Source organism: Protopterus annectens, chromosome 8.part0, assembly GCF_019279795.1.
Source record: "Protopterus annectens isolate FY-2018-M chromosome 8.part0, PAN1.0, whole genome shotgun sequence".
Taxonomy (NCBI): Eukaryota; Metazoa; Chordata; order Ceratodontiformes; family Protopteridae; genus Protopterus; species Protopterus annectens.
The window spans coordinates 1,163,170,082-1,163,189,619 of record NC_056741.1 but is presented as its reverse complement, the minus strand read 5'-3'; the positions used below and the strand labels follow the sequence as shown (position 1 = coordinate 1,163,189,619).

At 41.1% G+C, this 19,538-nt stretch overlaps 1 protein-coding gene across 1 annotated transcript in view; it reads right to left on the bottom strand.

Moving 5' to 3' along the window:
* Positions 1 to 19,538, bottom strand: part of CFAP70 (cilia and flagella associated protein 70) — a 1,838,232-nt gene that overhangs the window by 1,353,682 nt on the left and 465,012 nt on the right. The gene's annotated exons all lie outside the window — the stretch shown is intronic.

Here is a 19,538-nt window from a genome sequence, read left to right as displayed (position 1 = left end):
AGAGTTCTGAATGCTGATATAACAATCTAAAACAAGTGTTTGTAAGCATTAAATGTTGAATATCTGCAGCAACATGACAGGAAGGAGAATGGAGCGAGAGAGAAAATTATAAATTGCATAAAGCAGATGAGACATCCTTAATAACTGAGTGGTACTCCTTAGTTATGTGGATGGGCTGCATGAGTTTCAGTGGTAAGAGGTCACACCAGATGTTGATTTGATTTCTCTGCTTGTGCAGTTTCTAAGACATGGCAGGGTAAATGTATGAATCTACCCCAAAACAACAAAAAAAAAAATATATATATATATATATATATATACATACATACATACATACACACACACACACACACACACACACACACACACACACACACACACATTTTTTTAAATAAGTATTTCAAGTTTAAAATGAAATCTAAAATATTAAATAAGGGAAAGACAGAATAATGTAAATTAAATTGTACATGAAGACCAACACACAACCATTTGCTGGAGTTATGCATGCAAGCTAGTATTTTAAGAGTACAGATATATTCCAAGATGTTTTATTCAACTGCATTAAAATTTTATCTCACACCACATATGCCACTATTTAAAATGCAGTACAAGCTCTGTATGTAAAGATGATCAGTGCAACATCCAAAAGCCTATACATTTTCTATGCATCACTGCTACATAATGATTTGTTTCTGCAACCCAACTAACAGAACATTATAGTGTTATAGTTAATGCTCACAGCTAAATAATGTACTGCATGAATGTTGTTGTTGTCTGCTAATGATTGGCAGTAGATTTTTTTACGGGTGCCGTGGTGCCAGCTTGACGCCCAACCTTCAGCACATTCTACGTATGTCTTTCGAATGCCACTCAACCGCGGGGAGGACATGCAGACTCCAGAAGGTGCTCCAGCCGAGAATCGAAAGGGAGAACCTTTTGCTGTGAGGCAACAATGCTACCATTGCACTACCACGACTTCCAATGTACTGCATGAATGCATAACGGAAAAATACTACATTTCAAATGTATTTACCAATTAACAAAACAGACACTGTTATTATAACAGAAAATAACTGTTGATTGCTTATCTAGAACCAGAATCCAAGTATGGCACACTCTCAAGTCACTACACCACAGGTATCAGTATGATTCTATTATAGTCCATGTGTGAGTTAATTACCCAAGATGTTCTTCCCTGGACTATATGAAGAGAGACATTGTTGATCTCTCTGAATATGTGTCTCAGGATGTTATGTGCCTTGCATTGAGAAGCATTCTACCTTAACAAAGGATGATGCCACAGTACAAACAAAAGAAGAATGACTTCAATAATTGTCTTAATTTCTGGTATCTTTCCAGGGTAATTCAATATTTGTCAACATGAGAGGACATGGTTAACAAACGACGTTGTTTTGCAAAGGATGGTCTTCACTAGTCTCCCATAGGCTTGTGAATATTAGCTAAAACTTTATCCACCCCCTTAGAGCCAAACTGACAAACCTACCGACATAGCACATAAGTCCCCAAAAAACCTAAAGGTGTTGCTGCTCAATGCTAGCAACCTAAACAATAAACTCCACACCCTTCAAGCTATTTTCACTCTGGAGAATATAGACATCTGTTGCATCACTAAGAAATAGTTTAAATCTGCAGAAAGTACTCTGGCAGTGCAAGGCTTCAAGTGCCTTCCACACATTTAGACTATCAGCTATACAGACAGGGACAAAAGGTGAAGGAGCCTCAATCTGTACTAGCAACAAGCATTACTCTAAGTTAGTTAAAGAGGACAATGCCCTGGAAATTATCCACACGCAAATCACCGCAGACATAGTCCTGTACTATATCCTTGCAAGCATTAGTTCACCTTCTGTGTTCATAAAAGCCCATAGCTCATACCTAGACCTATAGAGAGACTCACCATTAAACCAAATACCCTATTCATGGGAGATATTTACTCCTCTACAGACTGGGAAACATACACTGCCTCATAATCACATGCAGAACTATTCCTGCTCTTTATTGACACAAATACCCTTGACCAGAAAGTGCATGCACCCACCAGAGGTTCAAACATACTCTGCATGGTACTCACCAATATGGGAGTGCACCCAATGTCATGTCCTCATTGGTGAGGTCGGACCACAAAGCTGTATCATTTGAAATAAAAATCACCTCAGTAACCCTAGCAAAGCCTGTAACAGTTAGGAACTACTCCAAATCAAACTACATCCTACTAAGTGATAGTTTGTCAACATTGAATGCCCCTCTCAATCCTGAGTTCACAGCAACCCCTGTGGAGTTGTTCACAGAGGCCCTGTACAACCATGTAAATGACAGTACAGAGGCTGCTGTACATACCAGAAGTAAGCTTAAAACAAACGTTAAAAACAAACCACAGTGGTGGAATCCTAACCTTAATAGGGTATATAACAAAAGCAAAAAAGCCATGGCTAAAATCTCATAATGACAGCAGCTTTCTAATTAAACTAAACAGGAAACTAAGAGAACTAATTAAGTCCACCAAGGCCAATTATGAAGTCAAGATAGCCTCGCAGGCTAAGGACAACCACAGGGCCTTCTACAACTATGCCTGAAACCTCAAAGGCAGTGCATGTTAGTGTGCTGAACTGGTGGTCAAAACTTCAACCCCCACTCCCCCACCTCCCCCTATGAAATACCTAACATAACATAACCCTCTCACCCAACTATTAACAGGGAGCAGGTCCTGGTGGCACTCGCTAAAGCCAAAAACACAAAAGGGCTCCGACAATATCCTAGATGCTTCCTAAATAGCTTGAAACGTGACCTATCAGTACCACTTGAGTCACTTTTCAACTATAGTCTCAAAATAGGCTTTGAACTATGAAAATGGAGGACTGCAACAGTTATCCCATTTCACAAGGGTGAACCATCAACAGACCTAGGAAACTACTGACCTATTTGTTTGAGTAGTCTAGTAGAACAAATTATCATGTATATGATCAAGAAAGACATAGGTAACCTTCAGACACTGGAACCAACCCAGTTTGGCTTTGTCAAAGGAAGGTCATGCCTACTAAACCTGGTGGACTTCTTGGAGAAGGCCACCAAGGCAATGGATGAGGGAAAAACAGTGCATACCATACAAATGGACCTGGCTAAGGCGTTCAATACAATATCCCACTCAGTTATAATTGACAAACTCACTGAACTGAGCATAAACCCCTACATAATAATTCACTGGATTGCCAGCTGGCTTATAGACAGGACCCAGGAAGTCAGGATTGGTGATACCACCTCCACTAACAGACTGTTTACTATTGGGGTACCTCAGGGCTCCATGCTGGGACAGGTCTTATTTGGCATCTTCTTCTTGGAGGTAAAGGCTAATGTGAAGGCCCTTTTGCTGACCAAGTCACAGATGACTGCAAACTGGGAGCTATCACAGATTCCCCATGAGAAACACATCTTACAAGAGGGTCTAACACAGACAAATGACTGGTGCCAAAGTCATGGATTAAAACTCAATGCCAAGAAATACATTATAATGCCTTTTGGGAAAACTGACAACTAGGCTAATTATGCTATCGATAAGACACCCTTAAGAGGTGACCCAGTAGTCAGAGATCTCAGAACATACATAGATAGTAATCGGGTCTTTGATCATCATGTGGCCAAGGAAGAAAGAAATTAATTTCATGTCACTCAACTTATAAAGGCATGGCATTTAGGTCCAAAGGAAGTCACAGTGTCACTTTATTTAGCTCCTATCAGACCCATCATTGGTTATAATGCCCCCCCAGCATGTACCTGACCAGATATATGCAACAGCTATAATCCCCACAAAAGCCCATTACCAGGATAATCTAGAGTATAAACACATTGCCCTATACAGATCAGCTTAAAGCCTTATCTCTATACTCAAGTCTCCTATGGGTTACTGAGAGGCGATCTATGCCTGGCATATAAGACATCCTGGGATCCAGCTCTGATGGAACTTTTACACATCTTCAAAATGAACAGCATCAGAAAAACTAGATCACAGCATTTAAATTTTGTTTGCAACATGAATAAGACATGGTGAGGAAGATATGTGTTTCAGAGGATCCCCATGTTCTGGAACAGGCTCCCCATCCATGTGATGAAGAGTCCATCCCTAAACTTATTTAAGGGTAGCCTTGACCAAAAGATGGGAAATCAAAAATTCACCCTGGGTTTGGCCCCTATGTCTCTGATAGAGGCAGACAGCAATGCCTAAATTAACATAACCCCCCACCACATAATGTCTAGAAACTTCCTAACTAACATACCCCCTTCCTAATAAATGCCCAATGATAAATAGGGAAACAACTGGGTTGGGTTACATGGCTAGACTTATGAAGGCCCTGGTGGTTATTAGTCTAGCATATACCTATAAACCTATGAACAAATGTTCATTAGCACTGGACATTAATTATTTAGTTTTGAAAGCCTTTTAAGTTTGATCACTAAATATTTGATAGCAATATGATGCAGGGGAATCTCTATGTAATACTACTTTAACACATGTGACTTCTACATAAAGTTTTCTGCATTCAGTTATGTGGTCACTACCTAATTTTGGTGACGTTGTTTGACTATTTGTCAGCCACAATATCCAGGCAGCCAGAAGAGATGTTCAGTTATTTGCCCTCAGCAGTTCTCCTGCTGTCTGGTAAATGTACTCACAAACATGAAGGCCCACTACTCTTTTTACCCTTCTGAGCATGTGCATTGCCACATATGGTTCATCAAGACCACTGTATGGATGTGGCATGACAGAACCAAATTTGATGCCTCTGACTATTCCCTGCATGTTGTGCACCTCTCTCTCCAGTAGATGCTAGCAAGGTTCTCACTAATGCACTGACGAAATTTACTGATTTCAAGTTGTAACTTTTTATGCTTAAGCATACAGAAATCTAGTTTCTGTAAGTTAGAAACTATATTTTTCGTTCCTCCAGCCAGTAACTCCTGGTGACTTACATCTGAAAACAAATTTAAAGGTTCACTTAGCCAGGTACGTGCATTCGGAGTACCAATAAGCCCCAAGGAAACATTTCTGCATGATGTACTGTTATTAGCATGGTTGACTAAAGATGTTCGATTCCCACCAGGTTCCTGTGACAATCCAACGTTAGCGATAGGGGAAATACAAGTGTTGTTATTATCAGCAGTAGAAGGCAAAATGTCAGTAGCAGCATTTGTTGTATTACCTTGTGTTGAAGCAAGGTTTGGGAAGGGATTAGACAAATAGTTAACCTTATCCGTTAGGTCTTTGATCCGTTGGGTTAACAAACCAATCAGTAAGGTCAGGTTACCATTATTGTTATCACTGTCCTGCGATAACTGCATACTGGTAGTTGCAACTCCTTCTACATCCATAGATACACAAAACAGGCAAACACAAACCTAGAAATAGAATACGAAACTCCAGATGCTGGACTGCAAAAAGAGGAAGCCAGACGCTTCTGCAGAACAATTGGGTCCAAGAAAATGTGTATTACTACACTCGATTCCTGGATGACATCTTCATGGTGATGAAGGGTGGAATTGACAAAGCCAACGCAATTGTAAATTATTTTAACGAAACAACTGAGTTTTTGCGTTTTACATCACAATTCAGTGCACACACTATACCATACTTAGATGTCTTGATTTGTAAAGACACAATCTATGAATGTTATTACACATGGATAGACAGGAAAGAAACTTATTCTAATAGTCTCTTGCACTTCTCGAGCTGCCACCCCTTTCACCAGAAGAAGTCAGTAGTGAAAGAGCAGCTGGTCAGGGCAGCTAGGATGACCTCCTTAGAAACAGATTTCTATACAGAATGTAACAACTTGAAGATGTTCACTAGAAGAGGCTACCCTATACCAATGTTGAATCTTCTCACACTGGAGGTCACTAAGAAATATACTACTGGTGTTTATAGACCTATTTTATGTCAAAGACATGATGCCACAATTACTAACACTATAGGTTTACATTCTAAAGGGACCACTGTTGACAACAATGACCTACAGATTTCAAGTAACTTTATTATTTCCTCTAGTGTGGATACACTAGACTTTAGTGAAATCATTAGGAACATCATTTTCTCAGAGGTACATTTACCTCACATATCAGGTAAAATGTTTCTGGGATACTGGATCATTCCCAGATGCTTCAGTGCTTTCTTGTCTTCTGGCCTTGGCATTTGCCCAACTGCTTTGACTTCTTTCTGTATCAGGCTTTAGTTTTCTCACATTAAAATACCACTCTGTGTTTCAGACAAGTCACTCATATTAAATGTCTTCTTATTTAGCTTGAAATGCTGTTCTAACTGATTTAGAAGCTGTATCACTTTCTTAGTATACTGTTGTTCTTAAGAAGCTGTATATTACTTAATATAATTTAATCAAAATCATCAAAAGCACAACATCCTCTGCCTTCAGTTTCTTTTAGGTTCATAGGTTGATACTAGGCTATCTGCCCTAGGGCATTTACAAGCCTAGCCAGAGTGTGTTTGGCTTTCACCACCCTTTTAAATGAGTTTACTGTGCCCTTTTTAGGTTAGTTTACTGTGCCTCTGTCTAGTAGTGACACAGAAGTGATCCCTGGGGTAAACCTACGATCTCCCATCCACTCGTCAGGATTCCTCTTGAAGAGAGTCAGTGAGGGGCTCTGCCTGACATGGACTGGAATTCTATTCCAAAGTGCTGGGAGCCTCTGGGTTATAAATCTGTCTCTCCAGCATGTCCTATTAATTTCTGTGTTGAGGTTCAAGTCCCTCGAGTGCGTAGCTCTAAGGGATTTGGATTTTTTGAGGTGGAGCATGCCCATTAATTCTGGGTTGGACATGGCTTTATACATCAGGCACAGATCGCCTCTAAGTAGGCGGTATGCAACTGAGTAGAGCTGGAGTTTCTTTAACCGAGCAGCATAGTTCATCTGTTTGAGTCCCTTGATCTTCTTGGTGAGGTACTTTTGGGGTCTTTCCAGTTGCTGCAGATGTCGGGTAAGGTACATCCCAAATGAGGCACTGTATTCAATTATGGGCCAGATGAGTGATGAGTAAAGGGGCACAATGACCTCCCTTGATCTAGATGTGAATCCTTTCATGATAAGGTGGGCTATATAGAAGGGCTTTCTAACCACTTTGCAACGTGGTTGTCAAAGGAGAGATTACTATCAACTTGGGTCCCCAGGTCCCTAATTACTTCCTCCATACTTAATGGATTACCGCCTATGTGGTAACTTATGGGCACTTTGTTTTTCCCAAAGGGGATGACTATACACTTTTTGGCGTTTAGCTTTAGGCCATGGCTTTGGCACCAGTTATCCATCTCTGTGAGACCCTTTTGGAGGATGCTTGTGTCAGCTGGAGAGTCGATTATGGCACCCAGTTTGTAGTCATCTGCGAACTTGGTCAGCCATAGTCCTCCCGTGTTAGCCTATACCTCAGAAAAATATATACCGAACAAGAGAGGTCCCAGGACTGAGCCTTGTGGGACGCCACTTGTAACTGGTTTAGAGTCTGACATGGCTCTCGTAATTCTGACCATGTGGGTTCTATCCTTGAACCATCTTATGACATAGGGGTTGATATTTAAGCTGGAGAGCTTATTTATGATGCCAGAGTGGAGTACAGAGTTGCAAGTTCCTTCTTTGAAATACAACTGGCCTTGCTAAAATACCACATCAGAGTCTACGGAATCTGTACTTTCCTAATGATATATTACAGGTATATGGACTGAAGCTTGTTTCTTCAAACTTTGTCTGTCATAAAACCTGCAATGAAAAACAAATGAAATTTTATAGTAATGAAAAATGTAGCAACTTCAGATCAGTTCTTCAATGGTATTAGGTAATGCACTCTCTTATACATTTTTGTTCGGATCATGAAGAACAATACAAATCAGAATCTTGGCTTGTTTTAAAACAGTGACCAAGTATTCAACTCCATTCTGTTGACTTTGTTTCTTAACAACACTTACATTTTCCATTCAGTTTTGTTCCTGCTCTGTTCTACTCCTTAGAGTTACTGGTGCTTTCCTTACAGCATAAATTACTGGCATAGCATAAAGATTTATTTGTAAATGATATTCTTATGGAAAACTTCTTAAGCCTATAAATAAATCAGTATAGTCATGCAGGATATTATTGCTATAGCTATACACAATATTCTGTAACTGTTTCTGTAATTATGCTCTCCCCTGGGAGTCCTCCACGATTCTTACTGTAACCCTAATCCTCACTCACACTTGACGGTTGAGATCCTTGGCCCATAAACACTGGCAAGTGTACTTTGATTGGTCAAAGTACAGACAACGCACGTACAATGTGTGCACTTGATAATGAACAGGTGTGGTTGTGTCTTCTTAACCATCGCCATTTTGTGTTGCCACTCCTGTCTCGTAAGTCTTCAATTAATCACCCCCCCAAGACAAGATGAGTGCAAAAAGAAAGAGTTTTCCGTTGAGTACAAGAAAGGAATCATGGAGGACTCCCAGGGAAATAATCTGATGGCTTTCTGCAAAGAGAAGAGGTCGGATCTCTGAATGGTCCATAAATGGCGAGCAGAGTATGATAACCTCAGTCAACAAATATAAATAATATTATTTTATAATTCAACACGTCCGTCATGTGTTGTTGACGATCTTAACTGGGTCTTGTTTTTGCGGTATAGCATTGCTAAGGTTTTGATTTTTGTGATGCCTGAAGGTTAGTAAGGAATGAAGCACCATAAAGAAATGTGGGGAGGAGATAAGTAGAGGCAAGTGTAGCTTTAGTTGCGTTGGTGAAAAAGTTTTTGGTCCTATAAAGTATCCCTAGTTTTTGATGCGTTTTTCTTATACAATTTTGTATATGCAAGTCAAATTTAAGATTATCACCCACTGTCATCTCTAATAACTTGCTATAAGAAGTGACTTCAGTGGTAGTATTGTCAAGTGAAAGGACTTCAAATTTTGTCTTTTCATGGGAGAGGAATTTGGGGAAAAAGTAGTAGTTTGTTTTTTAGGGTTGAGCATGAGTTGTGAGTTACAAAGCCATGTTTCAGTTACAGTTGAAGCTTCCCGAGTAATTCTTTTGAGGTGTATTGTGTTGTCAGATGTGGAAATAAGTGTGGAGTCATCAGCATACTGTATTAGGGAGGTCTGTTGTGTGGATGCATGGAAGGTGTTGGTGAGAATGTTAAAGAGGAAGGGACTATGGATAGAGCCTTGCAGTACATTGGTAGTTACTGGGAGGTATGAAGAGACAGTGGAGTACATTGTACTGACTGAAACATATTGGATAGGTAGCTTTTGCATCATAGAAGGGTGGGCTGAAACAGACCCAATATATATTTTTGATCGAATGAAAATAAGAAGTTATGTACCTACCATAACGTTCCATGTTAGTTGTCTTCTCTCGCCTTCTTTCTTGCTTGATGGGTTCGGAGCCGATCTCACTCGCACTTGCTTTAGCTCGAGAACTCCTTTTACCAGCTCGAGGCAGCCCCATATCCCATGATGCAAGGCAGTAAGTACCCAGATCTCGTTTGTTGACAAGTATAGGCACAACACCAAGCATAAAACTACTTCCCAAAGGAAGAAGAAACTTACAGATGGAAAAGGACCAGGTCTGAATGGTCTTTAGCATAATAGTTTCTTATACAAGGTCTGTCCAGGCCAGGGGAAGGAGAGACAACTAACATGGAACGTTATGGTAGGTACATAACTTCTTAATGTTAAGTTGTCAATCTTTCATTCTGGGAGGACGCGTCCGCTTGCTTCTTGATGGGACCGCGGCCCCTAGCACCTCTATCCTGGGTGGCTCAATGGAACAAACTCTTGAGGACTGTAGAGCCAAAACTGGCTCTGTCCCTGGAGGCCAAGTCCAATTTGTAATGGGAAACAAAAGTGTGAGGAGTGGCCCAAGTGGCGCTGCACAAATAGTGTCCAAAGGTAGTCTAGCTTGAAAAGCTGTAGAAGTAGCTAAACTCCTAGTTGAATGTGCTTTAGGTTTTGAGCACAGCTGTTTTCCCCTGATCGTATAAATTTCAGTGATGACAAGAAAGCCATCTGGACAAAGTCACTTTAGAAACAGGAAGGCCTTTTTATTATCATAGGAAACAAAAAGTTGATCAGATTTTCTAAATTTTTTGTTCTATCCAAATAATATCTAAGCTGACGGTGGACGCCAAGACAATGTAGTTTTGTTCAGCTCTATCTGAATAATTAGGAAAAATACAGGAGATCAATGGATTGATTCAGATTGTTCTTTGAAGCGACCTTAGGTAAAAGGATGGATTGGTTCTCAAAGATAGAGCATGAAGTTCAGACACCCTCCTGGCAGATGTAATAGCCACTAGGAATAAGGTTTTCCAAGAAAGATATTTCAGGGAACAAGAAACAGCTGGCAAGAATCAAGGATGTCAGCACTAAATTTAGATCCCACTGAGGAGGAGGATTCCTGATTGGAGGCTTTAGTAGGAAAATTCCTTTCAAGAAGGCCCTGCAGAGCCTATGGGACATAATATTATGATCTGCTATCCCGACATGAAAATTAGAAATAGCAGCCAATTGAACTCTGACTGTGGAAGAAGAGGAGCCTGCATGAAAAATCTCTGCTAAGAAGTCCAGAACTGCCTGAACAGGGGCAGTAAAAGGATCAATATTTTGGGCCTTAGCCCAATAAGAGAAACGTTCCATTTGCTTGTGTAAATCCTCCTGGTAGAGGATTTAAGTGAAGCTACAATGATATCTCTAACTGGGTTAGAGATCAAAGGAAGCCTGGCTAAGGAAGGAAGTGGAGTAACCATGCTGTGAGGTTGAGAGAAGGGATTGACCGATGCAGCTGACCCGATTGGTGAATCAGAAGATCTGGCACTGGGTCCAGATGCGCTGCACCAAAAGGTGATGATGGAGAACCAAACTTGTCGAGGCCAGTAAGGGGCAATGAGAATCAATTTGGCTCTCAAAACGGTAGCTTTCTGGATCACCTGAGGGATCAGAGGAAATGGAGGGAATGCATAAAGAAGTCCCTGGGGCCAATCCTGGGTCAGAGCGTCTCTGGGGGGATGGCCTGATAGAGGAAGAGGCTGAAGAAGTCTGGACATTTGCTGTTTTGGGAGTAGCAAAATTCCAGAAAAATCTCTTCCGCTATAGATTGCTTGAGAGACCACTCGTGAGGCATGAGGATAGCTCTGCTCAATCTGTCCGCTATAATGTTGGTTTTCCCAGGGATATTGCCAAAGTCTGAGCGGATTTGGTTCCGCCCTGTTTGTTGATATACCAAACTACAGACATGTTGTCTGTGTGGACTGCAATTGTCCCTACGGGAAGAAAGTCGTTGAGGGCTTGCAACGTTAAAAGCACTGCTCTCATCTCCAGGACATTTATGTGCAGATGGTACTCAAACGGTTGCCACGTCCCATGAACCATCCTGCCCTGATACCCGATCAGGGAGGCATCCGTGGTGACAGTGGCTATCGGGGACGGAGGTACAAAGCACCTGCCTTGGTGAACCTGAGGCGATGTGATCCACCAAGCAAGATGTTCTTTGCATGTTTGTGTCACCAGAATCTGGTGACGCATTGGGAGTTGCTGGTATGACCACTGTGTGAACAGCATCCACTGAAGGAGGCATGTAGAACCGAGCCAGGAAGAAGAGTAATGGCCACAGCCATGAGACCTATACCTTTAGAACCATTCTGGCCTGTACTTTCTTGCTGGCCAGAATGATCCTGACATGAGTCTGAATGTCTGAAACTCTTTGTTCTGTAAGGGTAGCTGACATCCGAACAGTATCTAAGTTTGCCTATGAAGGTAATAGACTGGCAGGGCGATAAGGATGACTTGTTGATTGAGATGCCTAAATGAGAACACAGGTCTATTGTGTAATCCCTGGCTTGTATAAGCTGATGCCTGGTGGTGGCTGACAGGAGCCAGTCCTCAGGTGAGCCGTTACCACTGCCATACATTTGGTGAACACTTTGGGGGCTGTAGTGAGACCAAAGGGCAGGGCTCTGAACTGGAAGTGACTGGACCCCAGCCGGCGGAGAAATCTTCTGGAGCGTCTGTGAATTTTGATGTGATAGTACGCGTCCTGAAGATCTATTGTGCACATCCAGTTGTCCTTCTGTAAGAAGGGCAGAATTGACTGAAGAGTGACCATTCGAATCTTGTCTTCCTGACAGACTTGTTGAGTCTGCTGAGATCCAATATTGGTCTCCAGTCTCCCGTCTTTTGGGGACCAAAAAGAACCTTGAGTAGATTCCGGCTCTGAATGGTCTATTGTAACTGGCTGAATGGCTCTTTTTGCAGTAGTCTTGCGATTTCTAACTCTGCAATGTCCCTTAGACCGGGTGGTACATCTGGAAGGGAACTTGAAGGGAAGGGACTTTCCTCGAAAGGAATTATGTAACCCTTGGATATGATCGACTGTACCCATCTGTCTTGAGTGAGGGAAAGCCAGGCTTCTGGGTAGAGTGATAATCATCCGACTGCCTCCAAGGAGGGACAAACACCTCAGGGATGCTGAAAGGGCTTATCAGAGAGGCTCCCTGTTTCCCTGGTTCTTGGACCCCTCTGCCTCTACCCCTCTGCCTCTAGGGGTAAACTGACCACGTGATGACTCCTTGGGCATCTTCCCACCCTTCTGTCCTTTGGGATAAGGCCTAGAAGGGGTGGAAAACGGACTCCAACAGCAGAAAGAGTCTTGCCATCCTGCTCGCACCTGGTCAAGGTTTCCTTCACCTGAGGGCCAAACAAAGCTGACCCATCAAAGGGAGAATTTGTGAAGGAAAATCACAGGATCCAGGCTTGGCGTCTAAGAGCCACACCTGTGCCTGTCTACTCGCTCCATCCGCAGCATAAGATATTAGCCGCATGGAGGAGTTAGCAATGGAATTGAGGGTTCGAAGCAATCTTTTCTTGGGCCCCTGCAGCTGTAGGATCCTGAACTACTTCTCCCAGCTCCTTGAGGATATCTCTTTGGAGTCTGGTGAAGTGACATAGGTAATTCAGCGCAAAGGTCGCTGAGGAAAACATCCACTATCCATGGTCCTAGAGTCCTTATTAGGAGGATGGACGGGCATGGAAGGATCTGCAAGTTCCTTTTAGCCACCACCATGGCATCAGCGGGGACACCTTTGGTAAGGAATTGTTTGCCACTAGGGGCAGTGATAAATTTAGAAGGCCTCCTAGGGACTGGCTCTACAGAGTCAGGAGCTGCTGCATCAGGGGGAGACACCCAGGAGGTGGAGGGCCGAGATCCAAACGCCTCTAGGTATACTGACTCATCCTCAGAGGGATTGTTGGTGGGCCAGTTTCCCCTCTGTTTCAGAAGTTCTAGGATGTCTGAGAAGGAGACATCCTCAGAGGGGGATCCCTCTGACTCATCAAAGTCAGTATCCGAAGTGACAGACTCGGGGAGTCTACATGCTTCCTCTTACAAGTCCTCTTCCTAGGAGGATCTCGAAACATCAGGAGAATCCTCGGAAGAGGGAAATTCCCAATGGGGAAACCTGAGGTGGAGGATCTCTGGGTCCTGTAGCAAGAGAAGTGGCAGAGATGTCAACAGGTACTATAGAGGGAGGAGGGAACAGACTGCTGACTGATACCAGTGGCCAGTACACTCTTCATCACTCCCAGGCAGGTCCGAGAGAACCGGTAGGAACTCCAGGGGCCAAGTCTCGAGGCAGATGCTCACCAAGGCCGATGCTCCAAGGGGAAGAGCGGGCTCAGACAAGGGTCCGATGCCACTCACCCCTCGGAGGAGACCATGGAAGCCCGACCACGAATCCCTCTAAGGAAGAGGAGATAAGAGTAGAGGCTGAAGGAACAGAAGGGGTATCCGTCCTCCAGCCGTAGCAGTAACCATGCCCGAAGACTCCAACTCCAAACTCTGGGGTAGAGTTGAAGGAGGAACTGTAACGGGTGTGGACCAACAGTCGTCTGCTGAGATGGACTGTGTAACATTTGGGCCAGTACCTGTGACTTGAGTAATCTACTGACCACTCTCTCTAGGTCATGATCTGACAACCTGGATGACCTTGAAGATCGGCTCCGATAGGCAAGCGCCCGGCCGAAAGTACGGGGCTCAAGCGAGTGAAAGTATCGGCTCCAAGGAAGGAGACCTCGACCTCTTCCTGGAATGAGCCATCGGATACTACAGATCCTGAGCCGATACAGCCGAGTAGTCAAATAGGTTCGGCACCGATAGCCATCGGTGCCTGCTGTAAAGCCAGAATCGGCTCCAGCCAGAGCCGATCTCGCAGGCTTAGGAACAGAAGCCTGGGCTTTGGAAACTCTTGCTGGTTTTGATGGAGCCGACGGAGAGCCCTCTCTCCTGCAGGACTCTCTGGCTGAAGGAGTGACAAAGTCCTGCAGGTGAAGAGGGCCCAGACAATACAGGCAAGAAGTGTGACCGTCTGTCAGAGACATCTTCTGACAGCACGAGTCACACTTCTTAAAACCTGAGACCCTCTCCTTTGACATGGTGCCGAAAACACACTCACACACACCAGTCAAATTAGCAAATAAAATACCAAAAGGTATTGTATAAAACCAATACACACACACCCTAACGGGGGATGGGATAGGGTTTTAAGATAGACTAACTAAAATTAACGGAGACAGGAAATTTCTGTCAGAAAAGGTATAAACTAGAGTTAAAACTATAAATATAAAGTTTTTTGACTAAAGGGGCTTAAAATCACAAAAGTGAACAACTTACCAGGAGCTGGCAAAGAAGACCTCCCAAGCCAAATGAGATCTGGGTACTTACTGCCTTGCATCATGGGATATGGGGCTGCCTCGAGCTGGTAAAAGGAGTTCTCGAGCTAAAGCAAGTGCCTCGGCTCCGAACCCATCAAGCAAGAATGAAGGCGAGATTGACAACTTAACATCTGATTTCATTAGAAGAGGTTATATGAAAAATAATATAGCGTCTGGTGTGACTGAAATATTAAGATAAAAAAAAAATTTGTGACAGTGTAGACATAGGGTCAGGTTCATTAATACCTACACTAAGTTTACATGATCTGTATTCAAGAACATCCCTATCCCATTTTTATGCTTTTTACTCACTCTTGGTAAACATGTACAAAGTACAGGGATGAATCACATGTTCAGATTTGTAGTGATACAAGTAATTAATATATTCCCAAGGGGTAGTAATGTACTGAATTATACTGACAGAATGGAATTGGAATGGATTTTAAACTACAGGCTTTAATGAAATCAGGTTTAAATGAATCTGCTTTTTATGACTGGTTTTATGTCAATGGGCTTTACATCATTAATTTGTATTTAAATAGATCTGTTTTATTTGTTGAAACCACTCACGATAATAGTTGAAAAAGCACCACAAAAGATCAGGAACCAGTTCCTCCCAAACAGACTTCTTTATTATAGCAGCAAGTATATCCTTTAGCAGCAAAATAATCCTCTAAGATCTGTTTTATTTGTTTGTTAAGTGAATTTGTCTGTTGGAATGCCTTTGACTATGAAAGTACTTATGATTTACATTACATATTTTTTATGTCCCAGTTATGGTGAATTTGTTCAACAACTATCTGTAGTTTGTCAGTGGAATATGAGCACTCATTCAGTCTAATTTCTTGGTTATTATCGAAAAAATATTAGTTTGTTTTTCCCTCCATTAGCAAATTTTCAGTGAGAGTCAAGAAGTCTGCATCTGAAGGCAGTTGCACATTCTGTTCTGAGTGAAATTTACAAAGATTCATTGTTATCAGCTTTTACATGTCGAGCTATCTGCAGCTGCAAGCAATTAATCTTGAGAGTTCTGGGAAATATTTGCTGAGGGAAATGCATAATGTAAAGGTACAATGGCAAGCAGCTCAGTAAATATAAAGTATGAAATTATGGGAAGTGAATAATACATAGCAGTCTCAACAGTAGCCTTAACACTTTAATGCATTTAATAAAGCACTGTCCCATTTAATGTTATGTAAGACAGCCACTGCACTTTTTCTTATGGCCAAAAATGAACGTTTTCTGAAAGCAAAACAAGCTGTTTTTCACATCTGGGAGGGGAATAGAGATAAGAAATGAACAGACAGCAATTCGTGTAAGTGGGAACACAGGTATGAACTTTAGCATGGATGACCTTAATTTTAAATTAGGTAATGCCTGTGTGTGTGTGCAGCTGTTCATTTTGGTTCAATTGTTCCTATCTAAAGTGTTAAACTTCATTTTTTGAAGATTTACATAGTTTTCTGTTTGTTCCAAAGTAATAGGGGATTGGGGTGTTCTGAAAATATATTTAGTGTTTTGTTTCAATATTTACATTCAAATAAAAAGTCTTGAAAAATGTGACATAGGTTCTAATGGAGATGAGAAGAAACAGCTGTATAAAGGATCACACTGCCAAACATTACTGTGCATGTAACATGACAGCTGGAAATACACATTCAAAAAACTGACATATATTTTAGGTGGGAACAACAGCTTTTTATCATAATGACTATGCCACCCATATTATCTTGGAACATAAATGGCCTTATAGGCATAGACAAAAAAGGAAAGAGTATTGAATTATATTAAAAATACAGAGTGAAAATCACAATGTTGTAGAAGATACATTTGGAAAGAAATGAGCATGTGAATTTGACAAAAAAAAGGATCCAGGATGAATATTCAGCAGAATATCAAGGAGAAAGGAAAAGGGAAATAATTATACTAATTGCTAGAGGGGCTCCAATATTGATAGAAGAGGAAAACAAGACAGTAATGGTAGTTTTGCGGTAGTAAGAAGATATTTATATTCTACCAAAAACTATTATGGAGCTTAATAAAATTTTTGAAGAAATAATCAGCTTTCAGCAAGGAATATTATTTACAGGTGAGGACTGGAACTTGACCTGCAATAGTAAGGGTGCATTAGAGGCAACTACATGGGACAACATAATAAAAGTGGGTCAATTTCTAAAGAAAGTTATGAAAATATTTGGTATGGAAGATGTGAATTCAGTAGTATGAATATGGACAGAATTTGCATATTATTCAGCAAGATACAATAACTGATTTCATAGGAACACATGCACTTAATTGAAAGCTTCGGCACACATCCAATAACTATTTCAGATCATGCACCAGTAAAAAACAATATAAAATGCAGTGTAATTAAGTAAAAATGACACAGTGGCACCTTCCCACCAACCCATTTAAAACAGAGGAATTTAAGGCATGGATTGTGGAAATTATTTAAGAGTTATTAGGGAAGATATATATCTTCAGTAGCTAGTGAGTGGGATAAAATGAAAATGCAGTTTAAAAACAGAGTTGAAATAAAAGAGAAAGATATGGTAAGAAGTAATATGAATTACTTAGAGGGGCTGCCAAAGTTTAAAGTACTGCAGAATAAGATAAATTTCACAGAAGAAGAGCAGGCACACATGCAGAGTGCTAAAGAGAAAATATGGGAGTATCTACATAATATGCATGAGTTTAGAAAGATTGTTGTTGTGCAACTAGTTTTTTGATTATAACTCCAAAGCACAAGCAGAAGGACTTGAGCAACAGAAAGTAGAAAGCATTGTCTCTGAACATTGGGAGCCTATAACAAGAAAAATAACTAGAGATCCTGTAGCTATATTATAGATATTTCTGAAATGTTATGGAAATTCACATAAAGCCAAGAACTATGGAAATAAAAAAGAACACAAATGGAAATACTTATGAAATACTTAAGTTATTCCAAGGTTAGAGGTAGACGAAGCATGACAACCAACAGTTAAGACAGAAGGAGATGAGATAAAAATAATGATGCATAATCAATCTTCAAGAAATTCTTCAGGAACAGATGGTATTCCTGTGGAAGTTTGGAAGTTAGGAGGGAAGAAGTGATAAAGATATTGAAGATTTTATTTAACAGCATTTTAAAGGGAGGGAAAACACCAGCATATAGAAGAAAGCTATGGTGACTGTGTTACCCAAAGACAGCTTCATATAAACCCATTTCAGGGTTCAGACACCTAGGCAGTAAGACATTTCCCTGTGGTACATTTGACTGGGGACAAATGGCTGAAGTGACAGTCAGCTGCAGAGAAATATGGCTGTTTGCAAATTCCCTGTGGGCAAAAAGAAGCACGTACTGCCATGCTCACAGCTTTAATAACCAAAGGCATGGAGGCATAAGAAGTAATGAGTGTTATGCTCAGTGTAGAGTACATACTTTTGTAACTACAACATGTAGAATTGTGCTACAGCATGGAGGAAATCCTGCAGGCTACTGTAGTCACATTTATGCTCTAGTATGCATTTTAGGCAGTGTTCCCTAAACAATGTAAAGGGGGTAATGGTCCACACACTCCAATTATAAAGGTACTACAAATTGTGCACTGCATTTGTACTGCCACTCACATGCCCTCAGACCAGCCTGCTGTGGATGCATACCATATTGCTGCTGTCTCATGTTCCCTTGGGGACCATGGACACTGTTTTCCCCCTGTGACTTTGGTTCTTGAAGTTGTGGGCATGGCAACACATTCTTCTCTTTGCCAACAGGGAATCTCCAAACAGCCATATTTCTCTGCATCTGACTGTCACTTCTGCCATGTGTCCCCAATCAAATGAACCACAGGGAAATGTCTCGCTGCCTAGGTGCCTGAACCCCCCCCCATTTCAATTTTAAACAATGATTATATAGCATTTATGTCTATATTAGCCAAAAGAATGGCATAAGTGTTGCCAAAATTGAGAGAAATGAATTTGTGTGCTTTTGTGGAGGGGAGGCAAACCTTTGATATTAATAGAACAATGATGATCCTGAGGGAAGCTGAATGTAAGAAAATATTGCTGTTGTTAGTGGGTCATGATGCAGAGAAAGTATTCACTAGAGTAAGCTGGGATTTTATGAGTAGGACAATGGAAGCATTTGTATTCCCTAATACAATAACAAGGTTATATAGTAAGGATGTGAAGTATCTGAGGAAAGAATGAAAGTGTGAAGGGTTCCTCTCTGATAAGTTGTGTTGAACAGAGGAACCAGGCAAGGGTGTCCTCTTTTCTCCTTTGTTATTTACTTTATATTGAGAGCCACTGGCAAAGGAAATAAGGGACTCAGAAATGCAGGGATATCATTGGTATGGAAAGCAAGAAAAGTTAGCTTTATTTGCAGATAATATTATTTTGTACCAATTAAATCCAGTAAAATGTTCTGAAACATTTTTGAGACAATTTTCAAGTCATTTTTGGGATATAAAATTAATGTAGATAAAACAATGGCAATAGGCCTAAATTATGTACCAACTCACAAACTGGTTCAACAATCTCCATATTTTTGGAGATATGATAACATGAAGTATTTAGGAGTTTGGATTAAAAAGGCTTCTGCTATGACAGCTAAAAATATATGGAAAGAGACTAAAAAGATAAAACAAAACGAGAAACTAGAAGCTCTTGTTTATGGATATGGATAGTAAGATACAAGTAGTGAAAATGTTTTAGTCCATTTTGTTTTATATATGGGTCAGGCATATTTTTCTCATCCACAGGAGAAGTTGTGGACATTAATTAAGAGTTCAATTAATTTATTTGTAAGGG